General features: G+C 41.6%; 1 protein-coding gene across 11 annotated transcripts in view; it reads left to right on the top strand.

The window, feature by feature from the left end:
- The window catches only part of Rac1l (Rac family small GTPase 1 like), a 102,303-nt gene that overhangs the window by 30,706 nt on the left and 49,132 nt on the right, over nucleotides 1-22,465 (top strand). For 3 of the 11 annotated variants that reach the window (XR_005493293.2, XR_010057536.1, XM_063273775.1), the window contains exon 2: nucleotides 9,980-10,230. The exons of 7 other annotated variants lie outside the window; for them this stretch is intronic. The gene's annotated coding sequence lies outside the window, so the exon portion shown is untranslated. Of the gene's footprint in view, nucleotides 1-9,979; nucleotides 22,233-22,465 lie in introns of all 11 variants that reach the window. One more of the 11 variants, XR_010057538.1, reaches the window with a different exon arrangement.

Below are 22,465 nucleotides of genomic sequence, written 5' to 3'. Positions count from 1 at the left end.
TCCTATCCCTCTGAAGCCAAATAAGGCAGCCATATTGGGGAACATATACTACAGTCGAGCTTCTGCTACAGTTGTTGGGGGATCCATTTGGAGACTGAGCTGCATGTCTGCTACATACATGCTAGGGACCAGTCTGTGGGATTCCTATTCCCTTCAGAGCCTTCAATTCTTTCCCTAACTCATCAATGAGGGCAGCCTTCGTCCAATGTTTGGCTGTGGGTATCTGCATCTGTTTCCACCAGCTGCTGGGTAGAGTCTCTCAGATGACAGTTATGCTAGTCTCCTGTCTACAGACATAACAGAGTATCATAATAGTGTCCAGGACTGGTGCTTGCCCTTGGGACGGGTTTTAAGTTGGGCCAGTCATTGGTTGGCCGTTCCCTCACTCTCTGCTCCATCTTTGTCCTTGCATTTCTTGTTGACAGGACAAATTTTGGGTGAAAAGTTTTATGGGTAGATGGATGTCCTTTCCCTGCAATGAGGGTCCTGTCTGGCTCCAGGAGGTTTTGTCTCCTAACTGTTAGGCATCTCAGCTAATATCATCTGAATTGTCTCTTGGAAGTCTCTCCACGCCCAGGTCTCTGGGATGTACTGTCTTCAAAGGGAGCAGTTTCAGGGATTCCTCACACTGTCCTGACCCTGTAGCTCTAGCCCTGCAACCAGTGTGAATGCCTACCAAGTGCTAAGCACAGCAGCTTTGCTTATATCTGAGACACAACAGCGGATAAATCTGTAGACCCAAGGGATCCGTGATATAGAGCTAGACGGTTACTTGCCTCCATGGACCTTACACTAAGAGGGAAACTCACATCTTAAATTCCTGGGTGAGTGTCCAGTCAAACTCTGTCTTACAGACATTGATAGACTTGAGCATCCCGTTCCTGTCACGTACAGTTGTTTGAGCAAGAAGCCAGCTCCCCTTATTTGTGTTTGTTGCAGTTATTTTCTTGGGGACAGCAGGGGGTTCAGGAAGTCAATCTTGTGGTGTTACAAGATTTATTTTTTTTTCTTTTTTCTTCTTTTTTCGGGGCTGGGGATCGAACCCAGGACCTTGTGCTTCCTAGGCAAGTGCTCTACCACTGAGCCAAATCCCCAACCCCAAGATTTATTTTTTTTTCTGGACATCTGATCTTTCCTCCAATTCATGGACTTTGAATTCGAGAACTCCTTAGGTCTGCAAACTGGGCAATCAGGACTTTTTCACTGGGACAGTCGGTCTTAGTTTTAATCATTTTTTTGACAGTGTATTTAAAGTAGTCTACTTTCTGGATACCCAGGTAATATTGCTCTGCAAATGTCAAAGCCTAGGAAACATTTACAAGATCCCCATGGGCCAGGTTACTGTGCACCATTCTACTCCTGCTTTCCAAGAGTCATTATGTTGCTGACTGTTGGATACTGTTATCCTCACTTATATCAGGGAAGAGACAATTTTTTATTTTATTTTATTTTATTTTATTTTTTTTATTATCTTGAGTATTTCTTATATACATTTCAAGTGTTATTCCCTTTCCCGGTTTCCGGACAGACATCACCCTCCCCCCTCCCCTTCCTTCTGGGTGTTCCCCTCCCAAACCTCCCCCCATTGCCACCCTCCCCGCATAGTCTAGTTCACTGGGGGTTCAGTCTTAGCAGGACCCAGGGCTTCCCCTTCCACTGGTGCTCTTACTAGGATATTCATTGCTACCTATGGGGACAGAGTCCAGGGTCAGTCCATGTATAGTCTTTAGGTAGTGGCTTAGTCCCTGGAAGCTCTGGTTGCTTGACATTGTTGTACTTTTGGGGTCTCGAGCACCTTCAAGCTCTTCCAGTTCTTTCTCTGATTCCTTCAACGGGGGACCTATTCTCAGTTCAGTGGTTTGCTGCTGGCATTCGCCTCTGTATTTGCTGTATTCTGGCTGTGTCTCTCAGGAGCGATCTACATCCGGCTCCTGTCGGTCTGCACTTCTTTGCTTCATCCATCTTGTCTAATTGGGTGGCTGTATATGTATGGGCCACCTGTGGGGCAGGCTCTGAATGGGTGTTCCTTCAGTCTCTGTTTTAATCTTTGCCTCTCCCTTCCCTGCCAAGGGTATTCTTTTTCCTCATTTAAAGAAGGAGTGAAGCATTCACATTTTGATCATCCGTCTTGAGTTTCGTTTGTTCTAGGGATCTAGGGTAATTCAAGCATTTGGGCTAATAGCCACTTATCAATGAGTGCATACCATGTATGTCTTTCTGTGAGTGGGTTAGCTCACTCAGGATGATATTTTCCAGTTCCAACCATTTGCCTACGAATTTCATAAACTCGTTGTTTTTGATAGCTGAGTAATATTCCATTGTGTAGATGTACCACATTTTCTGTATCCATTCCTCTGTTGAAGGGCATCTGGGTTCTTTCCATTTTCTGGCTATTATAAATAAGGCTGCGATGAACATAGTGGAGCACGTGTCTCTTTTATATGTTGAGGCATCTTTTGGGTATATGCCCAAGAGAGGTATGGCTTAATCCTCAGGCAGTTCAATGTCCAATTTTCTGAGGAACCTCCAGACTGATTTCCAGAATGGTTGTACCAGTCTGCAATCCCACCAACAATGGAGGAGTGTTCGGGAAGAGACAATTTTAACACTTTCTGTTATTACTGAGTTCCAAATGACAATTACTGTTTAGTTTTACAGTCCATGTCACTCTTACAATGTTTTTTTAATCATTGTGGCAACAAAACCAGTCCTTTGAGCTCTTTCAAGGACACATTGAGTTGGTATATTTTCTTGCACTCATATAGTACACATGCTCTAGCATTTCTACCTCTGTGAGAGGTATGAATGCTTCCTTCATACAACTTGACTGGATACCTTTAGGCACACTGTAGCAACAGATTAGAACCCTCGGTTGAGACTTGGGTTGGGTGGGAAATATCAGAACATCCACACAAACAAGCTAATTATTATCTAGCTTTGAATTCTTCAGCTTGCTCCAGGGTGTCCATGATCCACCTGAGTTGTGTTCTCTCCTTCCTACCATCATGAGCTAGCATGGTGCTGCAGATAACTGGGCATGTAATTCACTTCTTTGCTCTATAGGATAGATACTGCTTTAGTCATTTCCAGCTAAGATTTTATTCTCATTATGAGTTTTTAGGGGAGCAGACTAGATAAAAATTTGATTATGAGCTCAATATATTACCAACCATCTACTCATTTTAGACATCTATACATTTTTCAAACAGGGCATTCTCTCTCTTCCAAAACCAGAGTGAATCATTTCCAAAGGCACAGTGGACTCTGAGGAATTCAGGGAATCACTCTTCTCGTGAAGCTTGTCAGACATCTTCACACTAAATCTCAAGATCAGAGTCTTGACCTTTCCAGTGGATACCAGCCTAGGCTGGTTACTCAAGCCTCTCTAAGATGCTGTAACTCTGAAAAGTAGGGATGGTACCTTCTCTTCAGCAATGTCTACCCTCTCATTCTAGAATCTAAGCATATAATAGGGAACATGCTTCCTTTTCCTTAAAAATTAATTCAATTTATTTTAAAATTAAAATATAGTCATGTAATGTATTTCTTCCCTTCCTTTCCTGCCTCTAACCTCTTTCAGGTTTGCATTGCCCAGTTACTTCCATTTCCCCTCTTCTCATTGACAGCTTCTTTTCTTTGATTATTACTGTCATATATAATATATGCACATATAAATATACACATGCACATACACACATATACTTCAATACATCATATACATCATATATATACACACATATATGTATACACACACACACACACACACATATATATATATATATATATATATAAAATCTACACATGTAGGCAAATACAGTCTGCAGAGCTCATTTTTTGTGTGTATATGATTTCAGGGCTGACCACTTCGTATTGGATAATCAGCTAGGGGCTTCATCCATGGGATGTCTGTTTTCTCTTTCTCAGCCATCATTAGTTGCCTGTAGTTCTTTGTCTAGCGGTAAGACCCAGTAAGATTTCCTGTTGCGGTAAATATTAAAAAATGGTTCCCTTTTGACCCACTCTAGTAATGGCACTGTGGGGCATTCTCATCTCAGTGGTTCCACGCTGCCCCCAAGTACTCTCAGACCCAGGCGATCCATTCGCCATTCTAGCATGGCACCTTGTCACACTGGTCTCTAGAGTTAGTTCCAGCACCCGTGGGGCCAAATGGAACTAACCATAATTTATCTCTGATTAGTATCTCTTCCCGCGGCTCTCTGCTAGCTGCGAACTCTCTGGTTCCAGCTACCCAGTAAAATCAGGGTTCTAGAAGTTTAGCACGGGCTGCCCTATTACGGCTCCCTGCCACAGACTCTGCCCACACTCTAAACAGCTAGGTGAAATCAGGACTCAATAAACTATAATTCAACAATCAGATTTATATGTTAAATTCTCAATCCACAATACATCCACACAATAACTCACAATCAATTGATAAAGATATAAACTGCTTACCTAGATAAGATAAATTGACCTATAGAAATCCATCCCTTAAAAAATATTCATAACAACCTGTATCTATGTAGAGATGCACAGTGAGGATCATTTACATCTGTCTCCATGTTGCTTGTCTTTTCTTCTACCTCTCCCTTTCCTTCTTAAACCTCTGTTCCCTCCTACCCTTCCTTATCATCCAATGACAGGCCTTGTTTTATCTTGTGTCTGCCTTCACCTGCATAATGCCATCAACAAACTACAATTTCCTCCTTTTGCATTAGCATGATAATAGTAATGATCCAGTCTTGTTGAGGTAGCCCTGTCTAGGAGGCAAAGCAAATTTCCTACCCCACTGGTTCCTATGGTCTTTCTGCTTCCTATTCTGTGAGGCTCAGGTGCGGGGGGCTTTGTTGAAGATACATCCACTGGGTCTAGACTCCACACAATCTGTTGATTTCTAAATTATGTCCAGCTGTAATATTTTTGGAATTATCTCCATTCATTGTAAAAGAGACAATTCTTTGATGAAGGCTCAGAGCTACACTTATCTTGGAGTGTAAGTTTAGAATGCAGTTAGGAATTATGCTAGTCCAGTAAAGTGGTAGTTTTAGGATCTTTTCTTAAATCTGTGGCCTCACTAGTCCTGAGTAGTTGATTCTGTTTCTAATCCCAGTCAAGACTTACTTCAGGGTGAGTGGGCCTTAAAGTTCAATTACTAAGCCGTTGATTATTGCCAAGACATGAGTGTATTTATTTATTTATTTATTTATTTATTTATTTATTTATTTATTTATTTATTTTTATTAACTTGAGTATTTCTTACTTACATTTCGAATGTTATTCCCTTTCCCGGTTTCCGGGCAAACATCCCCCTAATCCCTCCCCCTCCCCTTCTTTATGGGTATTCCCCTCCCCATCCTCCCCCCATTGCCGCCCTCCCCCCAACAATCACATTCACTGGGGGTTCAGTCTTAGCAGGACCAAGGGCTTCCCCTTCCACTGGTGCTCTTACTAGGATATGCATTGCTACCTATGGGGTCAGAGTCCAGGGTCAGTCCATGTATTTAGGTAGTGGCTTAGTCCCTGGAAGCTCTGGTTGCTTGGCATTGTTGTACATATGGGGTCTCGAGCCCCTTCAAGCTCTTCCAGTTCTTTCTCTGATTCCTTCAACGGGGGTCCTATTCTCAGTTCAGTGGTTTGCTGCTGGCTTTCGCCTCTGTATTTGCTGTATTCTGGCTGTGTCTCTCAGGAGCGATCTACATCCGGCTCCTGTCGGCCTGCACTTCTTTGCTTCATCCATCTTGTCTAATTGGGTGGCTGTATATGTATGGGCCACATGTGGGGCAGGCTCTGAATGGGTGTTCCTTCAGTCTCTGTTTTAATCTTTGCCTCTCTCTTCCCTGCCAAGGGTATTCTTTTTCCTCATTTAAAGAAGGAGTGAAGCATTCACATTTTGATCATCCGTCTTGAGTTTCATGTGTTCTATGCATCTAGGGTAATTCAAGCATTTGGGCTAATAGCCATGAGTGTCTTTATTGCACCTTAAGGGATACCCTGCCATGCTGGTCATTGTTGTAGCTCATAGACATTGCAGTTGGATAGAACTGTTGATGCTTCCTCCCTCGGTAGTTTACTTAGTACTTCCTGGTATTGTGTAAGTTAAACTGTAAGAAGAAGTTTTTAGGTTAGATCCAATACAGCCCAGTCCTGTATTCTAGGAGTGCAGTGTTTTCCTCACAACTTTTCCTGCAAACCTTTATTTCTGAAAAGCGACAAGAACTTACCTTCAGCCTCTTGATGTAACCAAGGGAAACGGCCATAGCTTATATTGTTTTGGGAGTCATTTGAACTACCCTGTCCAATAGCTCAAAAGGGGGTTTCTCATGCCTGATCATGGAATTTTTGTTAGGTAGTCTATGGCACTTGTGGGGAGCATTGTATGGTAAATATAAAATAATGTAATTCCTTGAGGCTTTATCAAACAACCTTGGAAGACATTTTTCATTCAAACTACCCCACCTAATTGGCAAGGGAAAGCTGGAATGATGCCAATAGCATGTGCACTAAAGACAAGAACAAGAATTTCACAAATGGGAGGCATTAAATGACTAATAAAGAACAAGAAAGAAGCTCAATCTTATTAGTAATGAAATAAATGCCAATTAAAACAGGGATCAACATCTTACAACAATTAGAATGCACAAACAAAGAGCAGACAACACATCTGTCTTAGACAATGTTCTACTGCTGTGAAGAAACACCATGGCCATGGCAACTTTTATAAAGGAAAGCATTTAATTTGCTTACATTCAAAGGTTTAGTCCATTATCACAATGGCAGGAAGCATGCTGGCATATTCGCAGACATGGCACTGGAGAGGTAGCTATAAGTTCTACATCTGTGTCAGCAGGCATCAGGAAGAGTCATTAGGTCTAGCTTGAGCATTTGAAACTCCAAAGCCCACCTCCAATGACACACTTCCTCCAACAAGGCCACACCTACTCCAACAAGACCACACCCTCTCCAACAAGGCCACACCTATTTCAGTAAGGCTACACTTACTCCAGTAAGGCCATACTGTCAAGTATGTCATAATCTGTCAAGTAGTACCACCAGGCATTGAAATAGATGAGTCTGGGGTGGGGCATTTCTATTCAAACCACCATAACATCCATTATTCAGGATGAATGTGTATTCAGCAAAACACTTCTACACCTAGGGTGAGGAGGAGCTTTGTGCAGTCTTTGAAGAACAGCCTACCAGCACCTGACAAAGTTGAATGTATGCACATCTCATGACTCCATTGTTCTCATAAGCACACACCGTTTGGCACTGGTCCAGACTGTTGGATGGCTATTTCCTGAAACTCCATGGAGATTTCTCCCAAGGGGCTGCATTAAAGTCTAGATCTCAAGTATTCAGATACAACCTTTGCTGAAGTTGCTCAGCATAGAACCCTGTGTTGTATAAAAGCATCTTTTGGGTTCCATTCCCATCTTCCTTTCTTATTACCTTATCCTATAAAACCAAATACTTTTCTTCTCTCTCTTTCAAGTGCATTGTCTTCAAATGGGAGAACCTTTGAAGAATACAACAGAGAGGAAATGAAATATATTTCTTGTCCTATTTTTTTAAGAGTCTGTGCCTGGCAGAGAGTGCTTCTGTGTTCACAGTCTTGCAAATTTTTCTGCTAAGTGAATGAATTAGAACCCAAATAAGATATTTTTGGTTCTTATTATCTTCTGAGTTTATAATTAATACAACTTTATTTTTGAAATTTATATTATCGAAAGGTGCATCACTTTAGAGAACAGCACACTCACCCAATGGGCTTAGTAGCTTCATAATGAGACTTCTTAGAATTACCTTGCTCTTATGAAGACAGCACAGGGGTGCTATCTATGAACCATGAGGTGTGTTCTCACCAGACACTTTGATCTTGGTCTTCTAAGTCTCCAGAGCTGACAGGGATATTGTTGTGTTACTTTAAGCTGTTTATTTTGTTGTAGCAGCTCAGACAGACTAAGACAAGAATTGAGGGCCATTCTGAAGTCTTAGGAGAGAGAGAGATGATGATGAAAGTTCACTCAGTGACAGGGGTAGGCAGAGTGATAGTATGTCATCCAGCACTCCCCTGAGCCATCACTATGGGATATAAATCCTTTGGATATGCTACATGCACAAATAGAGCACTAAATGCTGCCTAGTCTTGGAAATCCATAACACAAGGGCTTCAGGACTAAAACTTGCAACACAGACTGCTTAGTTTTCAAACATGAAGGATCATGGGAGTTGTTCTTTTCTTCCTGTTTCCCACCCTCCGTTTCCCTCCTCCTGCTTAATATTCCCTATGGATAAGAGGCACTAAGATTATATATTTTGGTGAGACTTTAGAAAAATGATTCTATCTACATAGCCAGTGAGAAGTGGGTCTCATATCCATTTTTTGATCATGACCTCATGATTTATGAGGAGGCATAAATCAACAATTTTGTGACATCACCAAAGAGAGCGTGTCATAAGGTCTTCCTAACAGATGCTCCATGTCACCAATTAATCTGGATGATCTCATTACACCTAATGACAATGAACGGATGGCATTTGATTGTCATAATTTTACCAGTAAAAATGAAGATCTCAGTAACACAAATGGTCCCTTTGCCTACAGCTTTAGAATCTTCAACATGCTTCCGTGATAATTTATTTTAGTTAATTGTTACCTTCTGTCATTCTGGTGACATTTTGCACACTCTTCATTGTGATTATTGACATTGTACCATTAAATCATAGGCAAAACTTTCCAAAAGTGCACGGTGTTCATCTCACTTACACATAAGCTTCTCGAGTATTCAGCTCGTCTAGAAACAGGAGTGCACAGAGAGCCTGGCTCAATGTGAAATCAAAGAAACTGAAGATGGAGCCAAATGAGTTTCACCTCTGTAACAGAAAGCTAAAAGCGGCGAGTCTCTTGCATGTGGTGTAGCACGCCAGGCCCTTTCGTTTCATATGGACATTTATTCTGGAGGTATTATCTCTCTTTAGTAAAATGTGGAATGTGAGACATTAAATTTCCCCTTTTCACTTATCCTGTGAGATTGCCTTTGAAGGGTAAAAAGATACTTTATGAAGGATGTCCATTGGACCAAGGGTATTATACTTCTTGACTAGGCAATAGTGATCTTAGCAAGAGATACTCCAACCACCTTCCTGCTGGTCACTGGCTGAATGAGGAGTCACTGGCAGTTTTCCTTCTCAGCAGTGTTGTGATTTAAAGGGTTTCTAGATCCTGGTTATATTTAGTATTCTTCAAGCAGTTGAGATCAGCAACACCTAGCTAGCTGTGTTAATCTTGGCTGTATTGAGAGGTATTTGGGAGACTAATAAAGGATGCTTCTGGGTGTATCCATGAGAGCATTTCCAGAAATGATCTTTGGGTGGACAGAAACCAACAGCACAAGCTGGCAGCCTAGGTGGACCAAGAGGTGGGAGAAGAAATCTTCTAGCTTGCATAAACCCCATATTTCATGCAAGTGTGCCCATTGGTGGTTCCTTGCTCAACTGTAGATATCAAACTCTGTAGGACAAGTGGATCGTGCTACCAGACAGAAAAACTGAAAAAGTTGAGTGAGCTCAAACACTGAGAATCTCAGAATATAGAATGGTAGGAGTGGAGCCATTCCCTGCCTACTTCTACATGCTCTGGAACACCTATCTGAGACATCCCACTGAGAAGACCATGATAGTCATATAAAATCTTAGACCTCTCCATGATAATGAGGTACCTAGATAGGACCAAAAGGTTCAGCCAATCAGCTTCTCTTCCTAAGCATTCCTTTCTGCAAAAACTATTTAATTCCTGGTTGACCCTGAGTAAGGTATATACATTCACATCCACCATCAAATAAGGCAGTTTGAATAAGGACCATTTCTTCATTAAGGATTTGGGGAGCAGAAAGCAAGAGGGGGGAGCAGGAGGTGAGGGAGGCCTTCATCATAAATGGTCTTTGTCTAAATCTCTTAGAGAAGGCTTTTTCTCTTCCAGCCCCTCAGTACTCTTGGCATCCACTCAGAACCAACCCCAGTTCCTGTCCTGTCTGGAGCTCTGCCTTTTCTTTACTGCCTGGTGCATGGACACCCTGAGGGGTATCGTGGACAGCCAGCAGCGCCTGGGTACACAAGAGACTGGGAACTACAGAAGTAATCTACCACATTCCGGACAAACACCGACTGTGAACCCCTATTATGAACTTCATTTTGCCTCCCCAGAGTGCAACAGCATTGGAGGCGCTCCAGGTACCCCAGTGGTGAGACAGTCTGGCTAGTCATGACATTTTCAACATGGAGTCTGCCATTCTAGGGAAGTTTTAGGTCTTAAGTCTCAGACTGGAGCTATATTATTGGTCTGCCTCTTGGATTGGGTAGTTACTATGTTCTATGTTCTTCCTCCTTTTCCTCTTCCTCTTCCTCCTCTTCAGCTTGAAGACAGATTTTAGACAAACCAGCCTCCAATTGATAAGCTAATCCTCGATATATTTTTTTGTCTGTCTGGATCCATCCATCCATCCATCCATCCATCCATCCATCCATCCATCCATCTTGGTTTCTGTTCTCAACCTTGACTAACACAAGCCCATTGTTCAAATGAAGTTGTGCATAGATATCAAAATCTGAAATGGCCTTAGCAGGGTCGTCCAAGTCTCCTATTTTCAGCTTCTCCTTGACCTTGGCAGTGGTGGCTCCCATACCTTTTTATAACTGTAGAATAAAGCCATTAATCTGACTGTAAAAGATGGCTAAGAGCCAATAGTTTTAAAGTGTCATTAAATACCAGATTCACTATATATAACACATTGACTTTTACCAGATATGGCTTATTATTATAGCATATTATAGGTTATATTGTATATAACATATAGATTATAGATTATTTCCACAGGCTTTAACCAGATAAAAAGTGAATGCAGGTTTTAAGTTTTTACTAAATATTGATAAGATAGAGACTCTTACTAGACTATGTGCTATTAGGAGAACCTCAGGTTCAGGGTAAGTGTAGAACATGAGTGAATGAAGGCTCCCTTCACCAGATGCTCATAAGTGTGCCACCTTTGTCCAGGGACTCTAGGCAGTACCCTCTGCAGTCTGGTAGCTGTCTGAGTGGAGCTTTGTATATATGGGGGATGATTTGGTTCCCTGGACAGGATCCCAAAACACAAGGGTTTGCAGGTTCTTGGCCTAAGTTTCAGCCTAATATTCCAGGTAACTATTGAAATGAATCTACAAAACCTTCTCTTTTCCTGAAGCAAGAGAGAAATGGGGGACGGAGGAGACAAAACACAATGATAAGTTAATGGATCAGGCTAGTCACATTCTGGAATCCAGTCTGTTGCCTGTGAGATATCTGTTCACATATTTTTGAGTTGGCTCAGAGCCTCTCCTTCCTCCCCCCCTGCATCAAGAAAAACTGACAGTTTCCTCTTTCTTCTGGGAGCCATTATGCCTCCGCCCACACAAACCCAGAGGAGAACCCCTGTCTGGAGGTGCGGTCACGTGGCCAGCAGATAAGCTCTGATCCTTGACACAGGCTTAGGTGTTGATCCCATCTGAGCCAAGGCTTGGTGAGTTACTATTAGGAGAAAGCCTTTTCTAAATGCTCCGGCTCCACAGTTCTCAGGGAAAGCAGGGAGGATTTGACTGAATACTTCTGGAATCTTTTTCTTCTCTTTCTTCATTAACCATTGAGATGAAACAGTTTCCGGTCTCTCATTCTGCTCCAGGCAGAAAAAAAAAGCCAATTTGTCTTTATGTATTAATGAATTTGCCAATTCATTCATTCCCTGACTCATTCCCTCATTCTTCGATTGAATTACATGTCAGGCATTGTACAAAACCATGGAGAGTCAGAAACAAGCAAACAAATCTATATAGTGATTCTGTGGTCATATGAGTTAAGAAAAACCTAAGTGTATGTTGTATGTCTTTTTCTAAATAAAGAATTCAAAAGTTTAAAGCTTTTTCTTAGAAAAACCTGTTATGAAGGCTTTTGTGATAAAATTTAAAGTATAATAATGGATGGTAGTGGTGGGATGGGCAAAGGAGAGTAGGAAATCCTAGGGGACTAAAGGCTGCCGAATGCCATTTCAAGGGACACAAGAAACAGCAATGATTGTTCTGTGGTGGTTTTACTTGGTGCCCATGAGGAGTAAGAGGAATGCAGATCCTTTGGGAAGCAAGAAGCGAGAACAAACAACCTTTTGAGAAATCCGAAGGGAAATGCCTTAAAGGTGCTACTCAGTGAATGTGTAATAATCCAGAGAAGGCAAAGCAAGGCATTTTCCCCTCACCTCACCCCTTCATTAGCAGAGAGGATCATAGAGCTTATTCATAAATGGTATGCTTTCTAACAGTTTGAGTCAAGGCTAGAAAAGCTGCCTAGGTAGCATATGCCCATAGAAGCTAGGTAACATCAAAATAGTGTGACAGTTAGGGTTTCTATAGCTGTGATAAAGCACCAGGATCCAAAGTAATGTATCAAAGGTTACATCGGTCTGTGGGTATGGAGGGCTAAGAGTTCAGCACTGTCATGGTGAGGTAATGTGGCAGAAGACAGGCATGGTGTCCGGAGCTGCATCTGGGTGTTCACATCTCAAACTCAAACAGGAAGACCGAAAATGGTGCCAAGTCTTTAAACTTTCAAAACTGGACCTCAGTGACGTACTTCCTCCTCCCAAACCACATCACCTAAGCTTTCCAAGAAGGATCACTAATTAGAGACCAAGTATTTAAATGCCAGAGAAATGGCTGACATCTCATCCAAACCATCATAGTTATTATCTACCAATCCACCGTCTGTCTCCCCAACTTGAGATTCTTACAAATTAGGAACTTGGTTCTATTCACTAACAAGACCAATAATTCCAATGCTTTTTCAGTCCCCAAAGCACTGCTTGAGGCCTTCAGCCCTAATTTGATGACTCTTAATCTACCCCTCTCCCCCTGATCTAGAGAATGTCCCACGCTTTCTTTTTGACTATGGGCTGGATTCTGACTTTTATTTTCACTAGTAGAACGTAATGGAAGGAAGACTGTGTACTTTGAGTGTTTGAGTCTTAGAAGGTTTTTATCTTTGCCCTGGTGGAATCCTCAGGCTATGCTGGTGGGGAGACCATGTGGAGAGCATTGAGAATCAGAGCAGACGAGGGAAGAGAGGCTCTGTTATACATGGGGGTTTTGTGATTACTGGACAACTATGGATATGGAATGATCTGTTATCCCACAGGTTCCACTGGGCTACCGTAGCTAGTGCCACACAGAATAAACCTAGTTGTCCTTTCTAGTACTTACCATGATTGCAGAAAAGTGACCAAGAAGTCATTGTGTATATTTTTAAGTGGTCAGATCTAGAGTGATAAGTAACAGAAACTGACAACAGACAGGGAGCACACACAGCTGTATAGACATGAATGAATGCAATGTGAATGAATGCATGACTGACAGAGTGAATGAATTGTCCTTTCCAGGTTTCTGGTAGCAGAAACCGGGTCAATTGATGTGTACTTGGCACTGAGTTGAGTTGTCGAGCAGATGTAGCTGACATAAACACTTTATAACCAGTTTGTACTAGGCTGATAATATATATCAGTGCTCCTTAGTAGATTTCTGGGAAAATCCTTCCCATTTAGCAGATTGAAAAGCACAGTTATGAGGATATCAGGTAAGTTCTGTGGACAAAGAACACACAGGCTCTTGAGATATAGATGGGGGTTGGGTGATGAGATAGTTTTCTGGGGTTGTCACAGAAGACTTCAGAGGTGACTGCTTCTGAGAACCGAGGCTGTCCCTCAGCATAACCTGTCACAGAGAACATGGTCCAAGTGATAGCAAAAAGAAAAAAAAATAAAGGAAATCTCAAATAGGATAAGTTGGGAAGTTGGGAACCTTCATAGGATTACAAGCTGCTTCTGGGACAATTTGATTCGGTGGTTCTCACTGACAGTTCTAGGACTCCCATGTGACTCAGGTTCTGGGTTGGGTCACTTCATGGAAGAGATTGGTGAGGACTGAGTCTGGATGGACGTCTTGGCCTCTGAGGGCATGGGAAGTATTGGAGGAGTTTGAACAGAGATTTGATGTCATGGGGCCTGGCATTCAGATTTTAAATATTTGAAAGATGGGTGGAGCTTTCAAATCTGACTGTAACCCCATACAGTAGGCTGTGTCCTTGACAGCTTGCAGAAAGACAAGGGCATTTCTGTGGGAGAGCAGGTGTTCTCTCCCTGTTCATTTTCTATGGTGCTTAGAAATCCTCAAGGTGCTGGTGCTAATATCATTAATTTGTCCTTCAGGTGCTTCTATGAGTAACAGATTTTTGGGGTAGGATATTGGTTTTGTGATTGGTGCCAAAGATTCCTCACTTGACCACACTTTAGCGAGTAGCTATCCCGAAACTTCTAGGCAGTCTATATACTCTTTGTAAATTCTAGCTTTGGCAAAGAATCCTGCTAAGCCTATCTAATAAGAACTTTCACTTGTGCTCAATCAAGACCTCGCCCTCCTCTTCCCCAGGGGATGTCTGGTCACTCAGACCTGTCTTGACTAAGCATCCGGTTAGGTGGGATTGCCCAGGCTCCTCCATTGATATTCCTTAGTTATTTTTTATCCACTGATGTACCTTCTATTCCTTGGTATTATAGTTTCACGCTCTCAATGTATTCAGAGCAAGCTTCCTTTTTCTTTCATGCACTGCAGACTCTCTCTGTGGTTGTTACTACATTTATCATGAAGGTCTGGAGTAAAATCTTTTGTTACCAAGCATTTCTGAGTAATTTTCTTTTCAAAGTTATAAAATAAATTAATAGTGCTTCAATGCTCTATAAATACCTGTGTGGAATGAACATTAAAAAAATAGAATCTCCAAGAAAGGAGGAGGTTTCAGAGACAGTTTTAAAATGCATATGTGTTAGAAAATTGTGATTTCTTGTGCTATGTTTCTCAGATTACAAAACAAAATGGTAGGTGATGTCTGTGAGTGGGTTATCCCCTGCTCTGTGATGTCTATGAGTGAGCTAGCCTCTGCTCTGGGATGCAATAGACTTCAGAAACCTGAGAAAGTTCGTTTATTTCTTTGATTCCTGGGATTTATTACATTCTTAATCAGGTAGAAAGAACTGCAAGATATCTTCCAATTTCAAATGAAGGCAAAATTTATGAGCAGTCATTCGCACTGGCCCTCTCTTCTGGAGACCATTTCATTTAGAGTTGACATTTAGAGTTGGGATTGATTTATCCCCATAGTTCAGTGCCACACAGACAGGGGAGAGCAAAGGTGTGTGTGTGTGTGTGTGTGTGTGTGTGTGTGTGTGTGTGTGTGTAGTGTTTATTAGGCCAAGCTCAAGACTGATAGTATCTGAGAAAGCGTGGGCTCCGAGTGTCCTGTTCAGTCTTCCAACTGGCTGTACCAGAAGCAGTACCTGTCCAAAGCCAAGCCAAGCCCATCTAGAATATCTTTGAGAACACAAAACAGGAATTCAGTGATACAGAAAGACTTAAAGTTTGCATCCTCATCTCATTCCCACACAATCATGTCCCTCTAAACTCTCCCTAGAACTTTTTCTAACTGGAGCCACAACAGATTTTCTTTGCCTTTTTTTCCCACTTATTTTTAGTTTAGCTCAGTGTGTGTGTGTGTGTGTGTGTGTGTGTGTGTGTGTGTGTGTGTTAGAGGTCATCCTCAGATCCTGTTCAGGTACCAACTACTTTTTTCTTTGAAACAGGATCTCTCACTGGCCTGAAAGTCACTCATTACATCAGATTTCTATCTCAGTTGGGATTTATTGCTCAGAAGAGACACCATGACCATGGCAGCTTTTTATAAAGCATGACATTTTATTGGGGATGGCTTATATTTTAGAGATTTAGTCATTACTGTTATGGCGGGAAAAAATGGCAATATCCAGGCAGACATGGTGCTAGAGAAGTAGCTGAGAATTTTACATCTTGATCTGAAAGGAGAGACTGTGAGCCATATTGAGTATAGCTGGAGCATTGGGGCCCTCACAGTGACACACATTCTCCAGCAAAGCCTTACATACTTCAACAAGGCCACTCCTAATAGTGCAAGTGCCTATGGGCCAAGCATTCAAACTCATGAGTTCATGGGGTCATACATGTCAAACCACCACAGCTTCCTAGCCAATGAGCTTCAGTACTCGTCTTCACCAGTCTAGCACTGGGACCCAATATGTGCTTTCATACTTGGCTTTATACTTAGCTCCTTATCGTGCTGATCAAAATCATCTTCCTCCTCTTATCTGAACTGAACTAGACAAAGACAAGCTATGATTGAATTTAATTGTAATTCTTTCTCCTTCAATGGGAGGCCATGGGGATGATCAGAAAGGGTTCCGAGTTCTGAACTTCATGTGCTCACAGGTCCTCTGAGAATTCTGCCTTGACTATAAGGATAAGCTTGTAGAAGGATGAGAAGCTATAGATCAGAGAAAATTCATCACCACTGAGACTGTTCTTTACTAGGCAGAAGTTAGGCCAATCTGCTCCAGCAGAACCTTCCAGCTATCCTGCAGAACCAAGCTACTTGGTTGGCACTGAGGTGGGAAAGGTAACCAAGGACAGTGCTTCACCATCTTTTTGTGTTCGTGTTCTAGTGTGTGAGGACGTATGTACATGTACATGGAGAGAGGAGGTCAACCTTGAACATTGCCTTCTTTTTTGAGACAGAATCTTTCCATGAGACAGAGTCTTCTCACTACTGGGGACTGCATGCCACCACTCCTGACTTTTTAGGCTGGTGCTAGAGATCAAATTTTGGTTTTCATGAATGGAAGATAACCATTTATGTACTGAGCTCTTTAGCTTCCAATCCCGACTATTTTAAAGCTATCACAACTTAGGGCAAGGTCTAACTTCAATCTCATCTCATCTAAATGGAAATCTTTGATTCTTCAAACCCACTCAATTCTGCTTTCGGTAATTTTTATTAGATACCAGTCTTAATTTGTATCTTGCATTGTCCTCATTTTTCTCTTTTATAAAAAGGATTCCTATTGTTATTTTGCTATCTGATTTCTCCAAAATAACATCTTACTACACCACCAATGGTCATTACAAAGTCCTGGGGTCAGCATCTGTCTTAGGATGGGATGTGCACCCATCCTAAGACCTCACTGACTAAATAGTGTTGCTTTCTGGTTATAAATTCTGCTAATTGCTTGCCTGGGGAATGCTCTAGAAGGATAATACTAACCATTTTGCTGTCCTTTCTAATTGATGAGTGTTTTTGCAACCCTTGATGCCTAGCTTCTTCACCTCATTTCTTCCTGACAACTTCCAGGCAAGTTTCATTCATTGTAAACCTTAGGGAGCCCGTTTAATTTCCCAATTACTTTCCCCGTTAAGAACATTCTAGTTATCTGTATCTAACCCAAATTTTCCCTTCTGTAGTTTCAGACCATTTCTCTTTAGTCTACAGTCTGAAAGGAAGAGTATTTCCCCTGATTCATTTGTTTATGATCACAAAGCTAGCTGTTTATGTACAGTTTCTGCTTCCCATGGAGTCTCTGCTTTTGGTTATTTGGGAGAGTGAGATTTACCCATCTATTTATTCCCTGTACCTGAATTCTTCCTTTACAAACCTCTATGATCTTTCTAGGTGTTGTATTTAGGGATTTTTTTCTTTCCTGGTTGATGTACACTAATTGCTGTCATTTATGAAATGTTTATTCGGTATGTGAGTTATTGGGTAAACAAGGTTGGATACATTACATTTTGAGGTGGGTGCTCTTATTGACATTAGAATGTAAAGAAACTGAGTTTTAAAAGATTTGAGTATCATCACAAGCCCACCTCCCTGGGCAGTGGTAAGATTGCACTGGTCATTCACCAAAGTGATTGCATCTTTAGGGTGGAATCACCAGAGTTCAAGCCTGATCCTACTGTTGTCAGAGAGGTGAACATGTGATAACTCTTAAATTTTCTAATGACACTACTGCCTCATTTTGAGAGTCAAAGAAAAAAATCATGTATCTGTACTTGCTTAGCCTGGGCTTTTGTACTGGTCATTCATGGGTGAGGCTAGGATGGTTATAACTATCATAGCTAGCACTCAGGCTGGGGATTAGCTTATCTTGGGATTATTAGCAACACAGGACAAGATACCTGGATGTTCAGTTGGGGTCATAATAATGGAAGTTATATAAATGCTATGAACACTTTATCTTTTATTATGCTTGAATTCATCATCAAATTAGTCTCTTTAGAGACATGGTCATTATGTAGTCCTGTTTTGCCCGAAACTCTCTATGTAAACCAGATTGGCCTTGAACTCATAGAGGTCCACTTGCCTTTCCTTCCCCGAGTACTGAGATTAAGAGCATGTGCCAACATGCTCAGCACATTGCCTCTCTCTTACACTATATCCTCAATGCTGAGTGTGTTCTAGCATATAAGAGGTAATCAGGGAGAACTGGTGGAATGAGCAAATTATAATGACATTACAATATAATTTAGTTAGACAATGACCTCAAATGCAGAAAACCCATACATGGTTCATCCCACTTAATTCACTGTCTACATAGTCAACTTTCCACTTTGCCATTCCGGATGATTTATATCTTCTAAACTATACAAATGCCATTACCAGAAAATTAAAAGTAAGTGGTTATTGGAGAAATGTTCAAAGGACAATGAGTGCATGGGGAAATGTGTTTTGATAGACAGCTAGTAAGAAGCAGATGTGGCAATTACCTTCACTTTCTACTGGGTGCTTTAGATGTCACTGGATGAACTTAAGTTCTGGGACAGAGATTCACCAATTCAGGTAACATCCAAGGGTTCTGAAAATGCCGAGTAAATGGTTCTAGAAACTTACTGTATATTGTCTCTCAGTAATGAAAATGTTTTTGACATATTACTGGCTTCCAGAACTCTGCCTCACTCTGCGGGCATGTGGGGTCATGCTAGAAACCTACACTGATCTCTTCAAGTCAGTCCTCTTCGATGTGGAGAAAGAAAAGCACTCCTCCATTGTTGGTGGGTTTGCAAACTGGTAAAACCACTCTGGAAATCAGTCTGGAGGTTCCTCAGAAAATTGGACATTGCACTACCTGAGGACCCAGTTATACCTCTCTTGGGCATATACCCAAAAGATGCTTCAACATACAGAGGTGAATGCTAGCAGCAAACCATTGAACTGAGAACGGGTCCCCCATTGGAGGAATTAGAGAAAGGATTAAAAGAGCTGAAGGGGCTTGCAACCCCATAAGAACAACAGTGCTAACCAACCAGAGCTTGCAGGAACTAAACCACTGCCAAAGACTATACATGGACTGATCCATGGCACCAACAGCATATGTAGCAGAGGATGGCCTTGTTGGGCACTGGTGGAAGGATAAGCCTTTGGTCCTGCCCAGTGTAGGGGAATGTGGGGGGGCGGAGAAGGCAGGTGGTTGGGGAGGAGAACACCCTTATAGAAGAAGTGGAGGAGGATGGGATAGGGAGCTTATGTCCAGGAAACCGGGAAAGGGAATGGCATCTGAAATGTAAATAAAAAAAAATCCAAAAAAAAAAAAAAAAAAGAAGTCAGTCCTCTTCCTTAATGGAGAAGTACATCATTGGTTGTGATACACATGGATCCAACTAGGCTTAGTTAGCCAAAGAACTTCTGTTGTGTGACATCATTCTCTCGCACAAAGTTGATATCATATCATCATAACTCTGCTTTTTCTTTTCCAAACTTAGTGTCCAGAGAAAAACCCTTCAGGGAATATTATGATAGGCAAAAACTTCAGTGCTATTTGTGCAATCTGGGCTGATTAAAGGCAATGGGTATAGGTGTAATTATTTTGACTCATAATGGGTTGGAGATCTTTCCTTAGATCTATTATTGGGTCCAGTGTATGAAGTACATGTACTTCTCATTTTACAGCATCTGCTGGAGAGAATGTATGGTACAGGCACACAGGACCTATGGTCACTGACGAGCTGCATGACCTTGACAAGTCATTTCATTTTTCATACTCAAGATCACTGTCCTAGTTATCTTTGCATGACAACTGGACACAGCCTTGAGTCATCTGAGTCCACCAACTAGATCAGATTAGTCTGTGGACAAGTCTAAAGAGGACTTCCTGGGTTGTTAATTAAAGTAGGAGAGCCCAGACTCTTCTTCCTCCTAAGGATGATGTATGGCATCATTCCTCAAGGAAATAATCTTGGCCTGCATAAGAGATTTAGCTAAGTATGAGCCTTGTTATCAGCATTCCTTCACGGTTTCTACATCAAGTTACTGCCCTGACTTCACTCAATGATGGACTGTAATCTGTAAGCTGAAATAAGGCCTTTCTTCCCCTAAGCTGTTTTGGCCAGAGTTTTTTTTATCATAGCAACAGAAAGCCAACATAGACATTAGACATAGAAAGTACTACATAGACATTAGACAGTGTGAATATTTGTACATATAATCATATATACATGCATATGATCTATAAACATACATATAATATATGTGTTTATTAGTTACCTCAGATTCACAATGTCCACAATGTTACTGCTCCTGTTGCTAGGACAGTGCCTGATACATAGCAAGTGTTAGGCAAGCCTGCTAGCTCACTAGTTATTAGTAGAGCCAAACTGGGAGGAGTGGTTTCCCAAGGGAAGGAGCTTGGGTTGTCACCTCAACTGTCTATGTCATTTCATTGCAAGATTTGTGGTGTGGCCAAATGTCTTTGTCTTTTAGCTCAGCTCCCTGCTAATGGAACCTACTGACACTGCTCATATTTGAATTCAGAAGGATCCAATAGGCATCTGAGCCATGGATCTAGGGCATTGCCAATCTTTCTGGCCAAAGCCAGGCTTGGTATGTTAGGGGTGAACTTGTGTAGGAAACCAAGTAACTTTTTCATCTTTCATGTCAATGTAACTTTGGACTCAGGAATGCAACCCAGGCTACACACAGTGTGCAGTTCTTCAGGATGACAAATTGAAACAGTGTCAAAGCTCTCTTTCTTCTTGTCCCTGGATGAAAGATAAAGATTAACCACACCATAAGCAAACAGCCTGATTTCCTTACTTGTGCTTGATTAGAAACTGAATTTAGGATTACCCATAATCCAACTGTAGACTCAAGGCAGTTTTAGTCCTTGTCAGCAACACTGACAAGGTTAATCAATATGCACACAGTGTGATACTCTGATTGATAGGGACATCTAGTGGACTCCAGTTCTATTGTCCCAAAGAATGAGAGGTCTTGTGAGTGAGTCCCTAGGTCTCTTGAAAAATACATGCAACAGTGACACCTTGGCTTATAAAATCTTTCGTGGTCCCTGTTGCTGTCAGGATACAATTTGAAGTCCCTTTTGAGGACCTGTAAGAATTCTTTTTTGTATTATGGTGCCTCACTACACAGTACTATCTAAATTAACTGAAATTTAAAGTTTAACTAAATTGGAAAGTTGAGTTTCTCAAGTGCACTGACCTCAGTTCTAGCTATGAAATAACCTCATTGCTTCTGGGAGCATGGAGAACACATCATTGTCATAGGCCAATTGGTTAGTCCAACCCTGCCTGCTCATGTGTTTATCAGAGTACAGACACTGCCTCTGGGATCATCTTTCCCATTTTCCCCAGTGCATAGCTCTTTCTCACCGTCATTCACATTTCCCTCTTTGCCTCTCCAAGTCCTTACGTTGCAGGTTAAGCTACTTTCTCTGATCATTACCTCCAATCAAAATTCTTTGTCTCAACTAGTTCCTCTTCTATCAGACTCATCTATTTTCTCATTTAAGGATTTTCATGGATACAGCCATGACCCTTGACTCTAAGTGGTAAGCTCACAAATGCAGTCAGACTTTAAATAACCCCAATGTTCAACATATCCGAGGTTTTCCATCAATAGCTGTTGAATAAATGAATGTTTGATTGGACAAGTCCTTCTATGTGATACCTCCCAATGATACATTTTTGAAGTGTTCAGACAGAAGGGACAAAGACTGATTTTCTCATTCCATCCCCCATTGTCCTCTGAAATGACAACTTTGAAATTCTGGTTTCTTTAAAGAAAAAAATCCCATAAAAACATTATAAGAAAGTGTTTTTGTTTTAATCCTAGGTTTAGGGATATGTGCTGCTTCATATTGTCCATAGCAGCTGAATATGATTTGCCTCATGCTCTAGAAGAGGCGTAGTTTTGCCAGCTGCAGATAGTGTCTGTGACTGTGTGGCATTCGGAATTCTGGAAACTCTGCAGAGGGTGTATAAATGCTAGGACTCCGCCCCCCTCCAAGGTGACTGTTGGTTGTTCAGGGGGGTTGGTTGTGGTTTGTTAGGAGTTGTGCTCAAAAATGAAACAGGAAGGAAGAAATAAGATACAGGTCTCTCTCTCTCTCTCTCTCTCTCTCTCTCTCTCTCTCTCTCTCTCTCTCTCTCTCCTCTCTCTCCTCCCCTCTCCTCTCTCTCCCTCCCTCCCTCTCTCTCCTATGTTTATTTCTATGTTTCTTTCTCTTCTACCTAGTGATAA

This window comes from Rattus norvegicus, chromosome 14, assembly GCF_036323735.1.
Source record: "Rattus norvegicus strain BN/NHsdMcwi chromosome 14, GRCr8, whole genome shotgun sequence".
In the NCBI taxonomy this organism is placed as follows: Eukaryota; Metazoa; Chordata; class Mammalia; order Rodentia; family Muridae; genus Rattus; species Rattus norvegicus.
This window is presented reverse-complemented; position numbering and strand designations above follow the sequence as displayed.